The sequence below is a fragment of the Cupressus sempervirens genome, chromosome 6 (genome assembly GCF_028749045.1).
Source record: "Cupressus sempervirens isolate cs-2001-9-10 chromosome 6, ASM2874904v1, whole genome shotgun sequence".
NCBI classification, from domain to species: Eukaryota; Viridiplantae; Streptophyta; class Pinopsida; order Cupressales; family Cupressaceae; genus Cupressus; species Cupressus sempervirens.
This window is the reverse complement of record NC_143123.1, coordinates 69,221,496-69,244,120: the sequence shown is the minus strand read 5'-3', so window position 1 is coordinate 69,244,120 and position 22,625 is coordinate 69,221,496. Positions and strand designations below refer to the sequence as shown.

The window sequence follows — 22,625 nt, the reverse complement described above, 5'->3', positions numbered from 1 at the left end:
CTCAAGGGTGTTTCTTTGTTAGATTCCTATTAGAGGTGGGATTTTCTAGCTCAACTCTTATCTCTTCTCTTGGTTTAGATTTTTCTCCTCTTTGCTCAACAATTTTCACATCACTCTACAGATCATTGTTAGTCTCAAAGAAAACTTTTACATTTTGTCTAACAATTCTAGTATTATCTTCTTCCTCATCAGAGTTGTAATCCATCATCTTTTCCTTGTTTCCAAACTTTTCATCAACTTTAATCTATGTGTGTTAAAATATGGTCTTAGTTCTATGGTTAAAAAGTCCATAAGCTTTACTTTTCAATGAATAACCAATAAACATACCTTCATCACTTCTTGGATCAAACCTAGCAATATCATCATCTCTCTTTGTATAACATTTGCTTCCAAAGATTCTAAAATACTTTACTAAGGGTGAATGACCAAACTATAATTAATAAGGAATCTTATCCATACCTTTTTTGATATGTACTCTATTCATATTATACATTGCTGTATTGACCACTACTTTCCAAAATGTCTTGGATACATCATTCTCAAACATCATTTTTCTTGTTGTCTTTGGTATTGAAATATTTCTTCTTTCAACAATCCCATTCTACTTAGGTGTCTTGGGTGAAGATAAGTGTCTCTTGATTCCATTCTCTTTACAAAACATGTTAAACTCTCTAGAGGTAAACTCTCCTCCTCTATTAGATCTCAAACATTTTATCTTAACAATAGATTCATTCTCAATTCTATTCTTGAATATCTTAAATTTCTCAAATGCTTCAGACTTTTCTTTAAGAAATGTTACCCACATAATTCTAGTGAAATCATCAACAAAAATCATGAAATTCCTTTCTCCATAGAATCCTCTTGTCCTTGAGGGACCACTCAAATCAATGTGAACAATCTCTAGCTTCTTTGTAGTAGTGAACTTGCTGGAAAAATTCACCTTCTTCTACTTAGCCAAGATACATTCTTTGCAAATAATATTAGTAGGCTTTATTATCTTAGGCAAATCTCTAACTACAAATTTGCTAATAACCTTGACAATGTTATCCAAATTTATATGACAACACCTCCTATTCCATAGCTAATTGTTATCCACTTTAGCAACCAAACATGTTCTTTAAGTAGGATTCAATTGCAATACTTTCCCTCTAGACCTTATTCTAGTTCCAACCAGCTTGCCATCTATGTCTTTGATAATGCAAGTCTTCTTTGTGAATTGAAACATATAACCTTTATCTACCAACTATCCAACACTCAACAAGTTAGGCTTTAATCCATCAAAAAGGTAGACATCATTAGTATTATTCTTTCCATCTAGAGGAATAGATCCTATCCCTATGATGTGACAGGCTACATTATTACCAACTCTAACAATACCTCCATCATGATTCTTAAATTTAACAAACTTATTCATTTCACCAGTCATGTGATAGTGAACATCCATCATCTATTATCCTATTAGACTTCTTTTCAACTTGGGAAACTTGAGCTTTTTATTCTCTAATTTTTATGTTAAGATCATCTTTCTTAATGGCTATGAATCCTAGCTCATCATCACTTTCACTCTAAAATTTTACATCAGATTCCTCATCTTCATTTGCATATGGAAAATTTCTAGGTCTTCTAGGCTTAAACTTTCTCTTATAATTTTTCTCTCTTTTAGGACATTTAGATGCATAATGACCAAATTCATTACAAGTCCAACATTTAAAAATATGCATACCATCTGGTTATCTTCTTACAAGAAGGGGTATACCTTCTTCAATCTTCTTATGCTCATTAGATCTAGTTCTATTATTGCTAGAAAAATCTCCATGTGTGCTCATACTTCTAGTTAGATTAGGTCGAACACTTAAATCACTAAACATTGTTTCAACTCTTGTCAATTCTCCATATTTTCTCAGACTTTCTTCTATTGATTCCAATCTTCCAAGAAAAGTTTCTTTGGAAAACTTCTTAGTAAAGGGTATCATAAGTTCAATCATCTGGGCTGCTTGCTTGAATGGCAGTGTCAAGGTTTTCAAGATCTTCCATACTACCTCATATTCTTATTTGGATCCACCATATTATTTAATTCCTGCAACAATCTTAGATATTATACCAACATAGCTTCTTATAGATTCATCTTCCAATATTTTAGTATCTTGAAATGCATAAATCCAATTCTATAATCTTATTCTCTTTGTATGCATATCACCTTCAAAAGTAGATTCTAATGCTTTACAAATCTCATGAGATGTTAATAGAGATTATACCCGACTGTGTTCATTTTCTAGAAGGGCTGATCATAAGGCTTCTCTAGCTTGCATATTACACATAAACATATCTCTTTTTTCTTCACTACATTCTTCAAGATTTTCTTGTTTTACAATTGTCTTGTTGCTTTTTGTCAAAACCCAATAATCTGGACCCATACACAATAGATGAGTCTTCATCTTATCCTTCCAACTGTCATAGTTGACCCCATCAAATTTAGGACTATCCTTTCTGAAATGATTCACTATAGATCTCCCAAAGTTGTTAAGCTTTCTCTTCAAGGACCTGATGCTCTAATACCAATTGCTAGAATATATAGTCCACCAATTCAACTGGGGGGAGTGGTGAATTAGTTATCCACCTATTATCATAATTATTAACCTTAATCAAAGTTAACCATGTAAGAAATATAATAAGAAAGTAAAACAAGATACTCATGCACAATAACATTAGATATGTTAACTAGGGAAAGCCTTGATTAGAGAGAAAACCCTAGTGGGGATGATACCCAAAAGATGATGTACTAATATAAATATTCCTTGTTAGAGGATGGACCTTGTTAGAAGTCTATAACAACATTCATTACATATCAATTCCTCTTAAGAGACTTTGAATCTCTATTAGGAGATTCCAACCCTATTAGGAGTTGTGGAAGGAAGATGGACCCACTATCCAAACAGCTTCAAGGGCAAGACCAATGAGCCCACTATCCAAATTATCTATGTATTATTCCTTGCAGAATAGTAGAATTGTACTACTTTCCTCTTCCTCTGTCCTTTCAACCAGACCTCAACTCCTTCTAATCTTGTAACTAGATCACAAATCCTGCATCCAATAATCCCTTGGACCGCTTACTTGTATTGAAAAAACACTCTTCTCCTTTTCACACTTCAAATCAAACATATATTCTAATTAAATTTTACAAACAAGGAAAACATCTTTCCTTTATACCATGTCTTAAAAATAATTCCTTGAGTTGGCGTTGAGGCTTTCCCAATTAATTATAATAAGATAAATAATTAATATGTAAATATAATAGCACTATCAACTCACAATATATACAAAATTTCACATGTGTGATACTAGGGCTTGCATACTTGTTGACATCACCATCAGGCTATCCTCTGTCACTGGCTAGCTGTGCATCACCAGATTATATGTTTGCTAGAAGATATAATAGGATCATAAAAAATTGCTTTCCATGCACTCTATCTCTGCACTACTCTCTGCAAATCACTTAGAGCTTTCGTAGATCTTTGACTTAGAATTTATGCATTTAACCTTATCATCAAGACACAAGGTACACCATATCCTTAAAAAAACTTCAATTATACATCAAAACTCTACCCATATGGGTATGATTTCTATCTTCTACTCTGCCAGTCTTCACATACTTACTGCTATGTTGACATCAATGACAACCACAGTCATGAATGCAACATGCCAATACTCTCCAATACTTAGGATAGTCTCCCAAAGGAATACCATCAACATCATTTTTTTTGGTTAAGAAGCTCTCTTTCCCATTTTGGCTTAATAGAAGATATGCCATGACCCCTAGCCATCTCTCTAAGACCCTTGAGAAATTGTTCTACCCCTTGTGAAAGCTCATTGCTACAAAAAGGCCTCCACATGTTAAATGATATACCTATAGTTTTAAAAAATGAAATGTATTAATAAATGTGAGTAAAATAAATATTATGTAAATCATTTGGGAGCAATGCAGTGCCTGAAGAACCATGAGATGAATATCCTCAATATTTATATTGGAATGATTCCTAAAAAGGAGCTTCTTAAATGATGACTTGGGCTGGTCCAAATATCCAAGGCTTGAGAGGTTATTATCTTCTATAGCTTATACAAAGAGAAAACCATCCCTCATGCATTCAAATTGAAGCTTTCTAGCTTCTTTCTTTCTCAATCTTCTAGATAGAGAATAGAAATACACCAACACCTTTGCAAGATCTTGTCAGATTATTTTTGTAGGTGGCAAAGCATGTTCACAACCCTTTTATACAAGTAGGGAAGCACATGGTATTCTCATTACTGGCTACTTGTCAAGGTTTGAGAGATAGAGGGTTTCTCTGGGAAAGGGAAAACATATTGACACTAGACATCTCACCACAATCTTTACATTAAACTCAAACTTTTTCCATCTCAATTGTAATGATGGTTCCTATTATAGACAATGGTGCTCGAGACATAGTTTTTTTGTCCTTGTCATAGTTATCCATTAGTTTACATTCACCACTATTTATATGATGTGGATCTTCATGCACCATTAGGTTGCACATTTAGTTCCATGCATGATTTATGGATTTGTTTAGTCCTAGTTATTAGTTACTTGAGATTTAGTTTATGCTAGTTCTTGCCTTTTTTTTTTTGGAGTCATGATTAGAGGTTAGAACCTCTATAAAAGACTACATAACGTAATGATCATACAAGGCTTGCAATAATTTAATTGATCTAAATTTACAATGAAATTAAATTGTGTGTTTGTTTCATTTTTTTAGTGTTCTATTTATGTTTTGCTTTGTTTTGTTCTTCCCCTATTGTTTTAGTTTCTTCAATTGGTGTTAGAGCCATGGTAGAAAATATTGGAGAACTAGAATGAATGGTTGAATGGGCCATTATGTTTGTGAAGATGTATCAAAAATTCTTTCAAGGAGAAGAATTTGCAAAGAAGAAAAATGTGCAAAAGCACAAAAGGTTTTGCCAAAAAGAATAGTGGACCATTTTCCATGGAAAATTCTTCTTGAGGAGATTGCACTTGTTGTACAAGAAATAAATTTCTGCAAAGGAGACTATATTTTTTAAGTCACAAGAAGATAATTATTTTACCTACTATTCAAAAATGGAAAATTTGAATGGCCACAAAATTTTCATTAAAGGTTAAATGTACATAGGTCAGAGCCTTGGTTATTTTCTATTAGAGAGTTTGAAATGAATGATCATTGTCAAATGGCGACAAAGATTTGTGAGTTTAAGGGGAAGTCTAAAAGTAAAATCATAATTATTAAGCGTTGTTGGTTAGAGATTGTTGAAAAGTTATTTCATAAGAAAAGTGAATATAAATAGAGTCTGAAGAAGTTGATTAAAGGAGGATCAATACAACAAAGAAGAAGATATTGAAGGTCAAATGAAGTGTTCTAAGGAAGGTTAAGGTAAGTCAAATTATTTGTTCAATCATCAGTAGAAACCACTTGAAAAGGTTTGTGATCATGAATGTAGAAGTTTATGGTAAACTAAAAACCAATTGAGAATTGATTGATGAGGAGTTGTGCATGCAAAAATATTTGAGGTAGAAATTAAGGGGAGTGTTGGAAACCCATAATTTCTCCCTCATGTTCATTTCAAACAATTTTTTTTTTAAATATTCATGCAAATAGATTCCTCCATCATGTAATCAGTCAACTAAATCTAAACTAAACATCCATCAATTAGGAGTTACGTTTATTTCCATTAGTCTTTAGGTTTATCTGTCACAAAGATATTGAAAAGGTTATACAAACCTGAATGTTTGAATGTCAAAAGTGACAATAGTGGATTAAGGGTTTAGATGTTTGAGTGGAGTAGTGGGTGACTATTTGTTCTACTAGGCACATGGATGTATCATGAGTGTTCTCTATGTTAGAGAAATGAGGGGAAGACTAAGACTTGTGATATCTCATGAAAGAGAGAAATTAATGGAGAGTTTGTTGACTTCTATTAGAGGTACCATGCAAGTTGATAAGACTTTACCAATAAGAAGTTGCATTGTGAGTTGCATGAGTCAAGTTTGAGCTCCTTGAGATTAAAATGTGAGTTTTACCATCAAGAGGGAGTACGTGGAGAACTAATGCTTGAGACACAATTTTTTCATCCTTGTTATAGCTAACCATTAGTTTACGTTCACCACTATTTAGATTACATGGATCTTCATGCACTGTTAGGCTACACATTTAGTGCCATGTATGATTTATGGATTTGTTTAGTCCTAGTTATTAGTTACTTGACATTTTTGTTAATGTTGGTTTGTGCCTTATTTTTTGGAGTTATGATTGGATGTTACAACCTTTATAAAAGACTCCACAAGGGCTACAACAATGCAATTGATCTATAATTGCAATGAAATAAAATTGTATTTGTGTAATTTTTTCAATGTTCTATTTGTGTTCTGCTTTGTTCTCTTCTTCCCCTATTGTTTTAGTTTCTTCACTAACAAGGATTACTATGTAGTATGTATGTAAGGCCAGATATAAAGTTATAATGATTTGGGTTTTCATTTTTTGCAACCTTATTTCCAATGTTCAAACATCAATTCCATCATTATTTAAATGATTGATTTAATCTGATGGCTATTATAATTATCTTCAATTTGTTACATAACATTAGCTTTAGACAATTTGACCATACTATCATGTTTTATGTTATGAAAATCTTTCTCGTGTTAGCTTTCTCAAACTAGATTACATTGTTTTTACAAGTTTCTCAAAGTAGTTCACTTTCTCATTTTCAAATTGTGTAATTTGTAGTTTTAGTTGACTATTATAATCATCTCTCATTTTCTTCTTCTATAATTACCCTCTATGTTTCATAACATAAGATAATTTGATCAGTTAGCTTTCTCACATTTTGATTTATTCAATGAGAGATGTATGCAACGTTAGTTGCTACTTGTGGTAGGCTTGGTGTGAGGAAGTGATGAAGGAGAGTGTGCAGGATGTTTTGTGTGGTTCATTTAGTTGCATGCATAGAAAGCTTCTTTCTGACCTAAAGGTAGCGAACCTTGAACTGTCAAGTATTTTGTTGGCCAATTTAAGATGGAAACTTATGAAAACTCTAGTTAGGAAAATCCTAGAATCCACGAGCGTCTTGGTTGGTGTACTATAGTAAAAAAATTTTTAAAAAATTCTCAATTATTATTAGTACAAGTTAAAAATGCTAGTTGGAAATTAAACAACCTACATTGCTAGAAGGAAAGCATCTGTATTGGGTACTTGTTTATAATAAGAGTTAGTCAATGATTTAAATTTCCTATTAGATAATCAACTTTTATATCCAAGAAACCACTTTAAAATCAAATGCATGGAACCAAATCAGAAGAGAAGATATACTTTCTATTTTTGGGTGATATAAAATTGAATACTTCCCAAGAGATTGTAATAATCAACCATGTAAGTTTAGTAGGGCAGTTCAATCTATGAACAAAAGAATTTTAGTTTGTAATCAAATGCATGGAACCAAATAAAAAGTGGAGGGAAAATAGATGAAAAATTGAGAGAGTAATCATGCATATGTCACTAGTGAGACAAAGAAATGAAGTTTCAAGAGAGAAGTTAGTATTTGATGAGGATATTGTTTAATATCATTGGTTTTGAATTTTTATAGAAGCTTTCAAATATAGTATATTTACATATTACTAGGGTTACAGTGCATTAGTACTGAGTTAATTTTATTCTATATTTGAAATAGAGTGCAATTATGTACAATAGATAATCATTCTTACGTTGGAATTTTTTTTGGATCGAAGTGCGTTTATATACTATATAGCAAAACAAAAATAAGTCAGCATACGAAAGGCAAGAACACAATTCTATTGAAGTGGATTCTATTTGTAGACAACTAGTTCCTCTTTTCAAAGTATCTCCAACTATGAACATAATATAAAATAAATCAGTATATTGAAAAGTGAATATCGCAGTTGTTGTGGTATAGAGTAGTAGAGGGTTGGGGAGCTTACACTTTTTAGAGCCTTTTCAACCAAAATTATGTTACCATCCAATGCAAATAAAAATGTACAATGTATGTTGAAATGTCTCATGAGATAGAAAACTATTCACATATTTTTCTTGTAGTGGTCAAATGTTATCTTTGCTAATTCAAGAATATGTTCTTGTAGTAGCTTACCATGCATAGTGCAGTCAATACGTTCATCTATAGTGTCCATTATACACTACAAAAATGTTTTTGTGTAAATGTTTTTATTGTTGCACATTGCTAGTAGTGGGAAGAGGTGGCAATAGGAAGTTGTGAGAGTGCTAGTGGTTGGTGGCAAATAGTGTGGCATAGTTGATAGGGTTGGAGGTTAGCATTTTTTAGTTTTAGTGTGTTGGAAACTTGCAAAATCAAACATTTGAAGAGAGTTATAGATGCAAACTATAGACACCCAAAATTTGGCAAAGACTTAAATCATGCAATCTGGATGAATTAGGATTGAATTAAAGAGAAAATCAGAAGAAGCACAATAGACTTTTAAATCAAAAATTGTATCAGGTCATTAATCACCCTTTAAATCATCAATACCTAAATCAACTTTAAAAGAGGAAGAAAACAATTCAAATTCATAAATAAAATGCAAAAAGGGAGAAAGAAAAAGACAAAGTGTTGAAAATAAATCATTTAGTAAATCAATAAAATCACTTTATCCTCACAAGATGAAAATCTCCCTTTTACCATTTAAAAGAATTTGAAAAAAATGCTCATATTATCCCCGAAACCAAGTCTATTAGACTCTTCCTCTTGGCCTTTTATGAGATATTTTGAGTTTCACTTTCACCCCCAGTCAAAAGTGAAAATCTTGGTTCTTACCCCAACCCCTTCCAAAATTTTATAAATAGGAGGGAAATCTAAGAGACAAGGGACCCAAGTTTTTATGCATCTACACTATAGGCATATTTAGACTCATTATTTTAGCATTGTCATTATAACGATTTCATAGCATTGTTACTACCATTTTATGTCATTTAGCATCATTTTGTATCATTTAACTTCATTGAATGCATATTTAGCTCATGGCATGTTCATTGCAAGAGCATTTCTCGGAGTTGCATCACACACATAATCCGCATTATAGTCATAGATCTTGCATTCTTCATCATAGATCTACATTTTTAGAAATATCCCATTCTAGAACTGTCACTAAAAGGCTGGTTTGAGAGCTATTTTAGTGATTGTAGTTAGGGAGACATGAGACATTTGTAGACATTACTTGTTGTTGGTGATATCTTGGGTCTAGCATAGTTTTTCATCAGTCCATTTACTTTCTACGTTAAAGTCTCATGAATATGCGTTCTTTTATTGTGTACAAAATGGTGCCCACCATGGGGCATTAAATTTTTTTGAAACATCAAAACAATCTACCCCAGCCAAAAATTTGCAAACATCAAAACCAAGGTATCCAAACAAAACCATTGCAATCAAATCATCGAATCAACATTGCAATCCAACCATCAAATCAATGAAAATCAAAACATCATCAATGATCAAACATCAAATCATCAACGATCAGACATCAAACCTTCAAGAGATAGAGACCACGAAAATGAAAAAATGATAGAATATCATTGAATAGGCATCCAGTCATTAGAATCTAACCTAAAATCAGAAAATCAAGATAGTCTTTGAATTAATATGCTTTGCATATTAGCTCAAAGAGGGGCATTTGTAGACACCCAAAATTTAGCAAAGACTTAAATCATGTAATCCTAATCAATCATGATCAAATTGAAGAGAAAATCAGAAGAAGCACAACAGACTTTTAAATCAAAAATTGCATAAGGTCATTAATCACCTTTTAAATCAACAAGATCTAAATCAACTTTAAAAGAGGAAGAAAACAATTCAAATTCATAAATAAAATGCAATAAGGGTGGAAGAAAAAGACAAAGTGTTGAAAATAAATCATTTAGTAAATCAATAGAATCACTTTATCTTCACAAGATGAAAATCTCCCTTTTACCATTTAAAAGAATTTGAAAAAATCCTTATATTATCCTCAAAACCAAGTCTATTGGACTCTTCCTCTTGGCCTTTTATGAGTTATTTTTAGTTTCACTTTCACCCCCAGTCAAAAGTGAAAATGTTGGTTCTTACCCCAACCCCTTTTGAAATCCTATAAATAGGAGTGAAATCTAAGAGACAAGGGACCCAAGTTTTTATGCATCTACACTATAGGCATATTTAGACTCATTATTTTAGCATTGTCATTATAGCGATTTAATAGCATTTTTAGTATCATTTTATGTCATTTAGCGTCATTTTGTATCATTTAACTTCATTTATTACATATTTAGCTCATGGCATGTTCGTTACAAGAGTATTTCTAGGAGTTGCATCACACACATTATCCACATTATAGTCATAGATCTTGCATTCTTCATCATAGATCTACATTTTTAGCAATATCCCATTCTAGAATTGTCACTAAAAGGCCGGTCTGAGAGCTATTTTAGTGGTTGTAGTTAGGGAGACATGAGATGTTTGTAGAGATTACTTGTTGTTGGTGATATCTTGTAGTGCCTCTCCCATTTGACTTCTATAAGTCATCCTGATGGAACCTTGCTGATCTTTTGTTGTGATGGGATCATGATTGTGACCCTGAGTGGTCTACATCATCGAGGTGTTTGGATTTATGTTTTTGTATTAGTTACTTTGATTATGCTTTGACTGATCTATGAGATTATGTTATGATTTATGGTTCACTGAGGTTTGTGCCTGTGGTTACCAGGATCGATGTGGTATCATGAGGTTGTTCCATGATTACCTTGAGATGTGTACAGAGATTGCACTATGTACTATTACCATGCTACACTGGACTAGGTTCCTATAGCAGTGATTAGTCATGTTTATGTCTATGGTTGTTTATGTGTTTTAAATGCTTAAGTAATTAGAATGGATTGTTCATGTTGGATTCTTTGGTTATGTGTTATTGGCATTTACCTTGTTACGATCACATTTGAGATGACCCGAGGGTCAAGTGTTATACTTTGATTTCAGTATCATAGATATTAGACTACTATGCTATTTAGTTAATCATATTGCATGATAATGCCATTTGAGATGACAGTGTGTTTTATGATGATATCCGGTTATCTAGTATTTGGACATATCTCTGATCATGTTAGGTGATGGATTTAATGCTATGGTTATTTACTTCATTCCTACATTATTATGCTTTATGTGAACGTGAGTGATATAAATAGATTATTTTAATATAATTAAATAAATGGTTAAATTTGGTGATTTAATGCATTTATTGCTTCGGCTATGTTATTATATGCAATTGCACTTGATCGTGTTGTTTAGTGTGCAGGATTTATATCCCTAGCAGTGGCACATGGAGTTAGTGATTCAACCATTCATATTTTACCAATGTCATCCTTATATGGTCGACATATCCTTAATTAAATGTTTAAATTAAACCTTTCAGTGATTATTAAATCTGAACTCATTTGCATTATGTGATTAGACCAGTGAGCATGTCTATGCATTTAAAGGTTCGCATTGTCATGAAAGTCATTAAGCAGATTTATGTGTTTTTGGGTTTTCGGGCTTTTAATTGATTTATTTTAGTTTCTGGCAACTTTACCATACATGAATTCCTATTTATAGGAATAGCCTTTTTTTTTTTTGGGTTGATTCGAGATTTAACTAGGTTTGCTGGTTATTTGCCCTAATCGATTATTCACTTGAAAAGTGAATAAATATCCAAAGAGGAATTTAATTCCTCACTTCTCACTTTTGAATTAGAAATTTGGAGAGTAAAATCCAAAATCCTCTTTATGTGGATTTATTGTTTTGTTCGTTGTGAGAGCTATGGGCATGGGATCATCATGAGGTTGGGCTCGTTGGATCCAGCTCGGGGAAACCTTGGGTTGCCGCAATTTTTAGCTACTTCTGTAGGATATTTATTTTATGGTTCAGATTCCTATTTTGCCCTTTTGGCTGTGAGGTAGGGCTTTCCTATTTTATTGTTTCTACTCCATTTCTGCTTTTGTTTTTGGTAGCGGTTTGTTTGGAGGTTGAGAACTAGTGTTCCCCTCCGTCTCTGTATGTTAGTTCTACCCAATTGTGCAGGTATGAACATTTCCCTATTTTGCGAGATGAGAGTTTGGGATTTTGCACTATTATGCTAGTTTTTTTTGCATATGGTGTTCGATTCCATTTATTTTTGGATTTTTGGGGTTTTTGTGCCCAAAGGCCAAATGGGTTTTAATTTTGAAGTTTTCCAAATTTTGGAGTTTTTACCTCATTTTGTGTGCCACCCTATTTTCTTGGGTTATATTTGGCACAATGTGAGTCATGGACTTGGATGATCCATTTGGATATCAGTTAGACCACTTTTGCACTTTAATGTTGCATTTGGATGCGTGTTGCATCCATACTCTCGACGTTGTGTTCGGTTGAGTGATTTTATACCTGTGTTATTATTTCTTTTAGGCCTTTGCTTTTGTTTCATGAACGCTAGGATTCATGTAGAATCCATACTCTTGGATTGAGGCCGGTGGATTAAGTTCATGACTTTTGGTCTTGTTGCATCATTGGGATTCATTTAGAATCCATACTCTTGGATTGAGGCCGGTTGAGTGGTTTTATGATGGATGGTTTTATTGGCTTTGGGATTCATGTAGAATCTATCCTCTTGAGTTGCTTTTGGTTGGGTGTTTTGTTTTGCATTATGTTCTCATCCTATCCTTGTGTTATGATCTTCATGATGGTGGTGTGCCACACACGAGTAAATTCACGTACGTTTATTAGAGGACATGCAGGTCTCGACCTTCCATGTCTTTTCTAGAAGTTTTGATCATTGGGGTTGGGATGGGACTATGCATGCCCATGGGCACTTGTTGTAGGATGAGCATGGGTAGGGTAGGGTAGCATATGGAGTGGGCTTCTATCTCATAGCTCGGCATTTATGGCGCCGGAGGTTGACGGAGGATATGAAGTTTTAAGTAAGTGATAACTAAATTTAAATGTGTGAGTGTTAATAAAATTTAAGATAATGAAAAGATCCTCATTTGTGTGATGGTTCCAAGGGAGTCCCTTGAGAGTGTTGCCACATGTGATCTGAGCTTGGGCTTTTGGATGCCAAGTGACTCTCCATGATGTCAGCCCCTACTCAGTAGCCTTTTGAGTGTTTGACCAGGATCTGTACTCCTTTCATTGTCTTAGGTTCTTGGTTTAGCTAGCATACTATTTGGTGTGAGTGTTAGTCATGGATGTTGTATTTTTTTTGTGTATTTGTGGTTGGATCATTATCTCCATCAGCACGACGGGTGTGGACCTATGGGTTCCATGTGGTTGGGAGGTGTAGCTACCTTCACCACTGCTAGGGACCAATGTACAGAGATGATTTTGTCCTAGTGCGACCGTTGCTTGATGTTTTCACTTGGTACTTTAGGTTTCGAAGTATGATTTCTTGTGATTTATGCTTTCATTGGAATGCTTGGATATCATGTTTAGATGATGTTAGTTTATTTGATGCATTCCCATATTATGATGTTTAGCATATGATTAGGTGATGTGAATTGATGTAGTGGCATATATATTGTTTATTGATGTTTAGCATGCGATAGGTGATGTTATCTACTGTAGGATTATCTTATGCTTTTCTACTAGCATGTTAGATTTTTTTATGCTTATATTGTAGCATGTTTAGTAGTGACATCCCTATTACGACAATACCAATGATCAGATTCAGTGACTTGGGATGTTACACACGGGGGATGGCTAGGACCCATGATGGTCTTATGATGCTATTGACGGTTGGGAGGAACTGCGTACTTAGTTTGTTTTTCTTTTCATTGTGATGTTGCTTTTGTTCACTGTGATGTTTAATTTAGTATGCTCTTTGTTGCTATAGTTTAGATGGATAGATGTTCTTCATTCTGTGTTGTTCTTGCACTCGAGTGTTCATTCTTTGAGCCTTTGTGGATTTGGTACTCCTTGGTATGGAGGTTCTTTGCACTATTTTGGTCTTTTTTATTTCTTGAAGTGTTTTCGTGTTCTTTGGGCGACATTTGTTCAGCATGGTGCGACATTTAAAAAGTATCGCACGCCCATGCAAATTGTGTCGTACCACACTGTAAAGTATTGCACGCCTTCTTGAGAAATGTTGTATGACACTGGAAGAGTGTCGTATGTTTTTAAGAAATGTCATACGATACTATAGAGTATCATACGCTTTCTTGACAAATGTCGTACGACACTGGAAGAGTGTCGCCCACCTTAAGGAGAAGTGTTGCCCTCCCTTAATACGAAGTGTCGCATGATTTTTTGTAAAAACCTGTGCGGGCAGACATCAAGCACTTTTTTTCGTGATCTGAACTTTTTGAGGGTTGATTTGGCTACCCTTTTGGGTGTTCTTTGACCCCATGCTGTTGCATTTTGAATTTTGGTAGTTTCCCTTCAATCCAGTTTTTGTGTTTCTATTTTAGTCTCTTGGGGCTTAAAATATATCATTTAAGTATAAGTTGACGTATATTTAATTTCTTATGTATACATAAGAAATTAAATATATGTGAACTTATACTTAAGATATATTTTAATATATGCGACAAATCTTTTGAGATAGGTTTCAGACCTCTTGGAGATAATTTCTAGATTCTAAGAAATTTTAGGGCTTCAAAAATCCAAACATAGCCAATTTTTAGGGCTTCAAGATTTCAGGCTTAGCCAAATTTTAGGATTCTACATTTTACCCTAGGTTGGTGTTTTGTTGATGAGTGGTTTTTTCTTGAGCCCTCATCATGTGCATTTTCGTTGTTGGCTTTGGTTGGGTGTGTCTGTTTGGTAGTGGTGTCTGGAGATTCATTGGTTGCCAGGATTGTGATGAAGTCTTTTGTTATGATCTTTGTGATCCCGGTATGATGTTTTCATGTGCATTCATACTTGTAAAAAAAAATTTATTGGCTTTTATTTCATCCTTGTTTCCAAGGATCTCTGAGCGGGGCATTACATCTGGTATCAGAGCCCATGTTCAAACATTGGGCTCTCTGTGTTTATGTTGCCCATGTAGTTATTGTTGCGTTGGTTGAGTGCGAGTGTCTTGGTGAGAAGTCATGATCTTTGTTGCTTTGGTATCTACTCATGATTGGCTTGCTTGTCCAGTAGATGCAACTAGATCAGCGTGTGGAGAAGGAAGTGAGTCTTCATGGTTTTGTTAGCGGTATCGATGTGCCTTGTTTGGTTGGTTGCTGGTGTGACCCATTTTGGATGGAACCACTGATTGGTTTCCATGTGTTGGCCTTGTGTGCCTCTTCTCATTTCTCCTTATGGAGTTAGGTGAATTTTTCCTTGTTTTCTCCTTGTTGTAAGTAGATAGATGAATCTTATTTGTGATTCTTTATTTTGTTGATTATAATAATGAAATGGTTCCGTTCATTGAGAAATGAGCGTTATTGTGAATCATTGCAAAGTAGTAGTTTTGCATTATATCCTTAGGTTAATGACTTAAGTCCCCAATCTGATTGTTCTTAAGCTTATGTAAAACTATATTAATTTGATGAATATTTAAATATTGCATTGCATGGAAATTATTGTTTTTTGCATATGCATGAGATTACATATGGTAGATTGTTTGATGTGTGTGAGTGTGTTCTCTAACATTGCTAGGATGATGTATTCCTTAGCATTGTGTGGTGTTCAGTCATCACCTGTAATATGATTTGTTTGATGCCTTATTTTATTTGGCTAGAGGTATTTTCCTCATGTTGTTGGGCTAGCATTAGTTTTTAGTATTTTTTTTTCCTCTCTTGGAGTAGTCATCAAATTTTATCTATTGCTCTCTTTGTGACAGTTGTTACATTTGACTTATTTTTGAAATGAGCTCTTTTTTGATATTTACTGTTGGAATCAACAATTTCCCCCATTTGGGCTCTTTGATTATGTTTCATGATGACTATTCTGGATGTGTTTTATTACTGCCCAGTTGTGTGTTATGACTCTATCATGTTCATCTTGAACCTCTGGTAGTACTTTCAAGGGATAATATCATGGAGAACATGCTAGTGTGTCTTTGTTAGATTTAAAGTTTTTATTGTAATTGAATAGTTTAAAAGATGAGTAAATGGAATGTTATTTTTGAAAGAAATTGAAAGATATGTACTTGTTTTATGGTGACTCTTGGACCCTTGCTTGAAAATCTTTCAATCTCATTATGTATTAGTGCTTATGTTATGTTTAATTAATGAAATTATGAAAGAGGAGTAATGATGGTTTCAATGTGTGAATTACAGTTCATTCCATGTCTTATGTTGTTTGGGCATGTGTGCTCTTGTGTGGATTTGGATGTTTTGTCTGTCGCTTGTCTTGGTGGCCAAGACTGTTGTTTTTACCTTTGTGGTTTTGTTTTGAGTGGTGACTCAGATCTTGGGTCTTAGGACTCTTGAAGCTCCATCTTGTTGTAGTCCTCATCAATATCTTTTTGACACTTTTTTGGTGGAGCCAATCCGAGTACGGATGTGAAGCTATGGCTTCTGGAGTTGCCGATCGATGTTCTGAGTACCTTTTCGAGTGGAGCCCAATTCAATCATGACATATCATATTTATGGTCATTAGAGAAGTTTAACTCCTCATGTTATTAATAATGGAAGAGTTATCTTGTCTTCATAATCTTCTAGGTACTTGTTGGGGTTCGTGCTTGGGTTTTTGTGTTTCCTATTGCATTGAACCGCCCTTGTGAGGTGGAGTGTGCTTTGTGAGCATTCCATTATTAGTTGCTTTTACTTGTATGTGGTCTTTCAAAAATAGGGTAGGTGAATGTGTGTAAAACTAGCTAGCCATTGAGTAGAATGCTACAAAAAATTTATTTGCATTCATTCATGTCTCCTTATTGAAATAATGAGATCCTCAATAGAATATTTTGTAACAAACTGGAAGAATGGAAGCAAGAACAGGCTTGTTAATTGGCATCAATATTTTTACATGTTCAAAGTTTCAATTTTTTTGAGCTATGGAAAAGCTAATTCTAGAAAAACCTAGGTCTTTTATCAATTGAAATTCCTATGTTTAGAGATGTGGAAAAGATCATTCAGGAAAACCCCAGTCATGTCCTTCAACATAAAGGGCAAAGGTCAAATGCATTATTAGTTTTTTTTCCTTGTATGTGGCCTTTCACAATTAGGGTAGGTGAATGTGTGCAAAAATAGCGAGCCATTGAGTATAACGCTACTAAAATTTTATTTTCACTCATTCATGTCTCCTTATTGAAAGGTTGAGATCCTCCATTGATGATTGTGTAATAAAATGGAGGAATGAAAGCCAAAATAGGCCTGTTAATTGGCATCGGTATTTTTTCATGTTCAAAGTTTTAATTGTTTTAACTGTCGAAAAGCTAATTGTGGAAAAGCTAATTCTAGAAAACACTGAGTCATTTATATATTGAAATTCCTAAGTTTAGAGCCATGGAAAATCTCATTCAAGAAAACACTAGTTAGGTCCTGAGGCATGAATGGAAAAGGTCAAATGCATTATTAGTTTCTTTTACTTGTATGTGGCCTTTCACAATTAGGGTAGGTGAATGTGTGTGAAAATAGCTAGCCATTTAGTAGAATGCTACTGAAATTTTATTTGCATTCATTCATGTATCCTTATTTAAAGGTCAAGATCCTCCATAGAAGACTATGTAACAAAGTAGAGGAATGGAAGCCACAACAGGCCTGCCAATTGTGAGTAGCAGATATTAGGGTGAAGTTGTATGTGAGACCCAAGACCTAGATCAAGAATGTGAAATGGAAATTATCTCTTGTTCTAAACATGGTTATAGATACTTGGATATGTGTAGAAGAAATAGCATATGAATACATGTCACATCACATGGAGTAATGTAAGTGAAGATTTATTAAATAGTTTACCTTGAAAGTGATGAAGGGGAGGTCACCAAGTGCCAGTTGACTGCACTCATCATTCAACTCATCAATGAAGGTTGCAGAGGTGGATTTTAAATTGTACGAGTCCTTAGTATTGCTCCAAGTGGGGAGGATTAATGGTGTTCTTGTATTTGCAAGGAGTTTCTCTAGTCTAGAATATGCTTCTTTATGGAAATTTTAAACATACACCTACAAAGAAAAACCACATTTTAGTGATTGTACATTGGAAGAGGAATTTTTTTATAAATGAGAGTTGAAATAATATGGAGAGGAGTTAGCATACAATTTCCATATCTAAAATTTTCTCTCCATCTCAAACATGTAGGTGGTACTCATTTTTTAAATGACTGCATCTTGTTACAATAACACCTAATGAACTGGCAAGGTAGTTGCTTTGTGAATTCAATAGCTTTATTATTGTTGTACTAGAAATGAGTTCCTGCTACTTACAAACTCTATGGATAGTTTCAGTAACTATGTTAGATCAGAGCAGAAGATAGTATGTGACATCTCCTCTTTCAAACTAGGACATTTTCTTAAGGGAAAAAATTGTTAACTGTACACTCGTGACTAATTTTAGCTTAGGCATGAATTTTTGAATTAGATTATGTAATGTTCACAGTAATTGTCATCTGACCTTCACTATCAATCATGTCTATGTGTTCTATTTGTGATTATAGTGAACTTTGTTTTGTCCTTAGCCAATGTCGGTCCATAGGCAACTAGTATATCACCTTCAAATGAATTTCTAGATTGGGTTCTATGAATGTCCAACACACTTGATATTTGTTCTAGTTGAGCTCTTGATTTGTACATAGGATAGCAAGATCAATTTTTTTGCATTGATAAAATACTAGTTTCTACAACTATATCATGAGGCATAGAGACTACCTTTTTGGGTCCTACATATCATCAATGTCAGGATGAGGTGCAAGACAACTTTCATCTTGTGGGCTGCAAAAGATGAAGCATAATATGATAATATATGATGGTAAGAAATAACAATATGCATAAGTTGGTGTGATTAATACAAAATTTGCATTACCTAGTCTCAAGATGGCATCATTTTCTTGTTGCATCATCATGTTCCATCTTATCTATGATTTTGTTACTACTATGAAGAAATATATCAATATGTTGAGCATATATGCATGCTTTGTGTGACTCAATACATAGCCTACTATAATTAAAAAAAAGAAAGGATTATGCATATCCACTTAGTACTTGTCCAATTCTTTTTATCTTTCATTGTACACTTCTATTATGTGGTCACCTATCTTCTTTAAGTAGTTTTTTGTTAAAGGAATATGCATAAGTTAGCAAGAGATGAAATATTGATGAAAGAATTATGAAAGGAAGAAGTTAATGTGTTAGATGCATGCTGCTGATTCACATGGGTTGTAGGTGAAATTTTAAGGATACAACATTATGGTATATCCAATATGCATCCACTATAGTGAATATCACATGGGACATGTCAATATTGTGAACCCAAATGTGATCTAAAAACCTTACAACATCTGTTGTTGGCTTTTTAGTGGTCAGAGAGAATCTATGGGAATATATGAACTCTAGCAAAACTGCATGTGAGTTGGTGGGTTTTAGCATGTCAATGTTGAAGTCTTCGGTAACGATGACTTTTATATTATCTAGCAATGTGGAAATGGAATTTTAAATTAGGTTAAAAAGATATTCAATAGATGTTCTTGGTATCATGTAGAGATTTGTGATGTGTAGTGGATTTCCAAGATGCAAGAGATCAATGCTTGTTGATTCCAAATGTTTTGATGCAAACTTTTTTGTTTCTATTCATTTGGTTGTTTTTGCATGACATGTCAATAGCCCATGAATGTACATTCCAAAATAGCAGTTGAAATGTATGCTAAGAAATTTGAGGTGGTACTATGTCATATAACTAGTTTATTGAAGGAATAGTATAATTGTATTCATTAGATCATGGTCATAGGCTATTTCTTCAACATGAATTGTGAAGTTTCGTGTATTAAAGGAGCATATAGTAAAGTGTTATTGTGATATAAAGGATAGGCTATATTGAGGGTTCCATATGACTGAGATTTGGAGTCAGTCCATTTTTTTCTCTACTTTTGGGTGTACCTTGAAGTTTTTGTGTTCTAGCTCATGCATAAGGTATTGTGAGCCAATATTTTGGATGCGAGATAGACTTCAGTGTAGGCAAGGTCATGCTAGAAGAATTTATATGAATTAAATGCAAGAGAATTTATTTTTATTCCTTGTGCTCTATGAATACTTTGTGCACTTGCTAACTAGAAAGAGGAGTGTGTCTGTGTAACAATGTTTGTACTTATCCTTACTTTCTTAGTTATTTTTTATATTGTTGTCCAATACGATGGAATAGAATTTGTATATAGGGATTGCATCTTCTAGAATTTTAATTCTCCAATGGTGGAATTATTGAACTATATCCATGTGATATTTGGGTTATTAGGTATATGTAGTTGGAAGATGTCATTAGCTTCATTGACTAGTCCATCATGCACATCTAAATTTCCTGCTATTAGTTCAATTGAAATGCCTAGTTTGATATATGTTGTGCTAGGTAGTGACAATCTGTCTGCTTGAAAATGGTTAGGGTCAATTGGCATGTCTTTTCTATCAATTACTTCAAATATTTAAAGATGAGTGGGAAAATAGTCTAGCATTTTCTTATTGTGTTCATCAACAACTAATTTTCTTTGAAATGAATAAGGAAATCTCAAATCATTTGGAGGGACATTGTGACATGTTCTATTCATGTGGGTGAGGTCTTCATCTTTTTGTTGAGAAGTTCTAGCATGGTTTAATATGGAGATGAATCGCTCATTTTTTTGCCTGATAATAGTGTTTAGTTCAAGGTTGAGCTCATTATTGAGCCAGAATGTGTATGGTAGAGTTTTCATTTTTTATTGTTGGTTGTTCAAATATCCAAGAATAAAAAATAGGTTGTGCTTGAAACAAGTCACCGCAAAATGTAATATTCATATTTCCAAAGGACTTTGTTGGTGTCTGCTTATTTAGCAAAGCCTTCTATTAATGTTGCATGTTCTAGTATCCATATATCCATATATGGGCCCATCCTTTATCCATAACATGAAATGGACATGTTCATTTTCTCAATTTTGAAATTTGGTTACGAAGAAGTAATCCAAAACTTTGCCAAATATTTTGTTATTCTTTAGCATCATTTTATGGAATGCCTTGATTCTTTAGTTGAAATAGCAACTATAGAGGATTGAGTTTCCTGTAATTGTGAACTCTAGGTCCTTGTCTTCTAAGTTTCCATTGTCCCCAATAGTAGTGAGCATATCACAATGCATTACATAGTGGGACCCAAAAATTCTCTACACTTGTTAATGTAATGAAGAAAGTCAAGGGGCCTAGTTGTCTTATCATTGCAAACATGTTCTTTCTAGTATGTTATAAATAGTCAAGAGAAGCATGAATCCTCCTTAGAGAGTGAAACCCCAATGGTGATCTTATGATTATTTATAGGTTTGTGGAGTTACATACATATTTTACAGTTAAATTTTTCCCTTGTAGCTCACCTTTTGTATATAGACCTATGCTAGTGATGATATTTGGTGGATAATGATTTTGATTGGCTTCAAAAATATATTTGTTATATTTGTGGAAAAATTATTATCCTTATGCATGATTTCTCATTTTTCTATTTCATGGTATGAGAACATGTCTATGATTCAGTTATGGGTTCCTCCTCATATTCAACTAACCTTTCATCTGGCTCTGTGTCTTCTTCCATGCCATCTTTTGTCAGCTCTTTATTGTTGTTAAAAAGGCTTTCCCATTATTTTTAGATTGTAATATTCTCTTTCACATATAGTGATTTTTTTGATAGCTCTACTAAGTAATTTATGACACATGCAGGTCAAATGTTGCTTTGTGCATAAGCACTTTTGTATTCTAACTTGCACTTCAGTTGGATTGCTATTGTTCTAGCTTTGTCCATTTGTCTAGGAAATGCTTTTTGTACTTTATCAAAATCCACTAGCACATTGATGATTGTACTATTCAATCCATATTGTGCCATTTTGTATCCTAGTTGCTAAATTTGGAGTGATACTAGACTTTCTATTAAGGTAGTCAAACCATGAACGAAATTAATTTGTGTATTGTATTGCATGTTATATTGTGAAGCAAAGGAAGGGAATTACCAAGTGTCACAAAATCTATTCATCGCTTACAAATAGCTTGGCCTATTGAAATCATCTTCATGTTACTTGGAATAGATATCAATGAAAATTCATGTGCTAATGCCTTGTTGACCTTGTATAGGTCCTTGTGGAAGCATAAAATTTCACAGAGGATGTATGATTGGGTAGGCACATCATTAAGATTCCTTAGGTATAGCCAAATGGATTTTTCAACTACATTATTTGTGGTACTTCCATCTGTAGCTCCAACAAGGTAGTGAAGTCACCTCAGCATATGGAAGGCAATTTTCTTTTTCCCTTGTGTAGGGTAGTGTGTTTGATTTGCAATTTTTTTGGGTACAATAGCTTGGTCTTTTGGTACTTGTGTTTTCTTTGTATCCTTGTTGTAGATTGCTTTTTTTTAATAGACATAATGAGCAATGGGTTTTATAATTTATTGAACACACTTTTGGAATTCATCTCTGGTCATGCTTAGTGAAACATTGTTGTTAATACCTTGTGATGGAGAAGCATTGGTAACTACTTGGTTCAATGACTTGTAATGACAATG

At 33.7% G+C, this 22,625-nt stretch overlaps 1 pseudogene; it reads right to left on the bottom strand.

Moving 5' to 3' along the window:
- Positions 1-3,749: 3,749 nt before the first annotated feature.
- Positions 3,750-22,625, bottom strand: part of LOC149551178 (10-deacetyl baccatin III-10-O-acetyl transferase-like) — a 74,209-nt pseudogene continuing 55,333 nt past the window's right edge.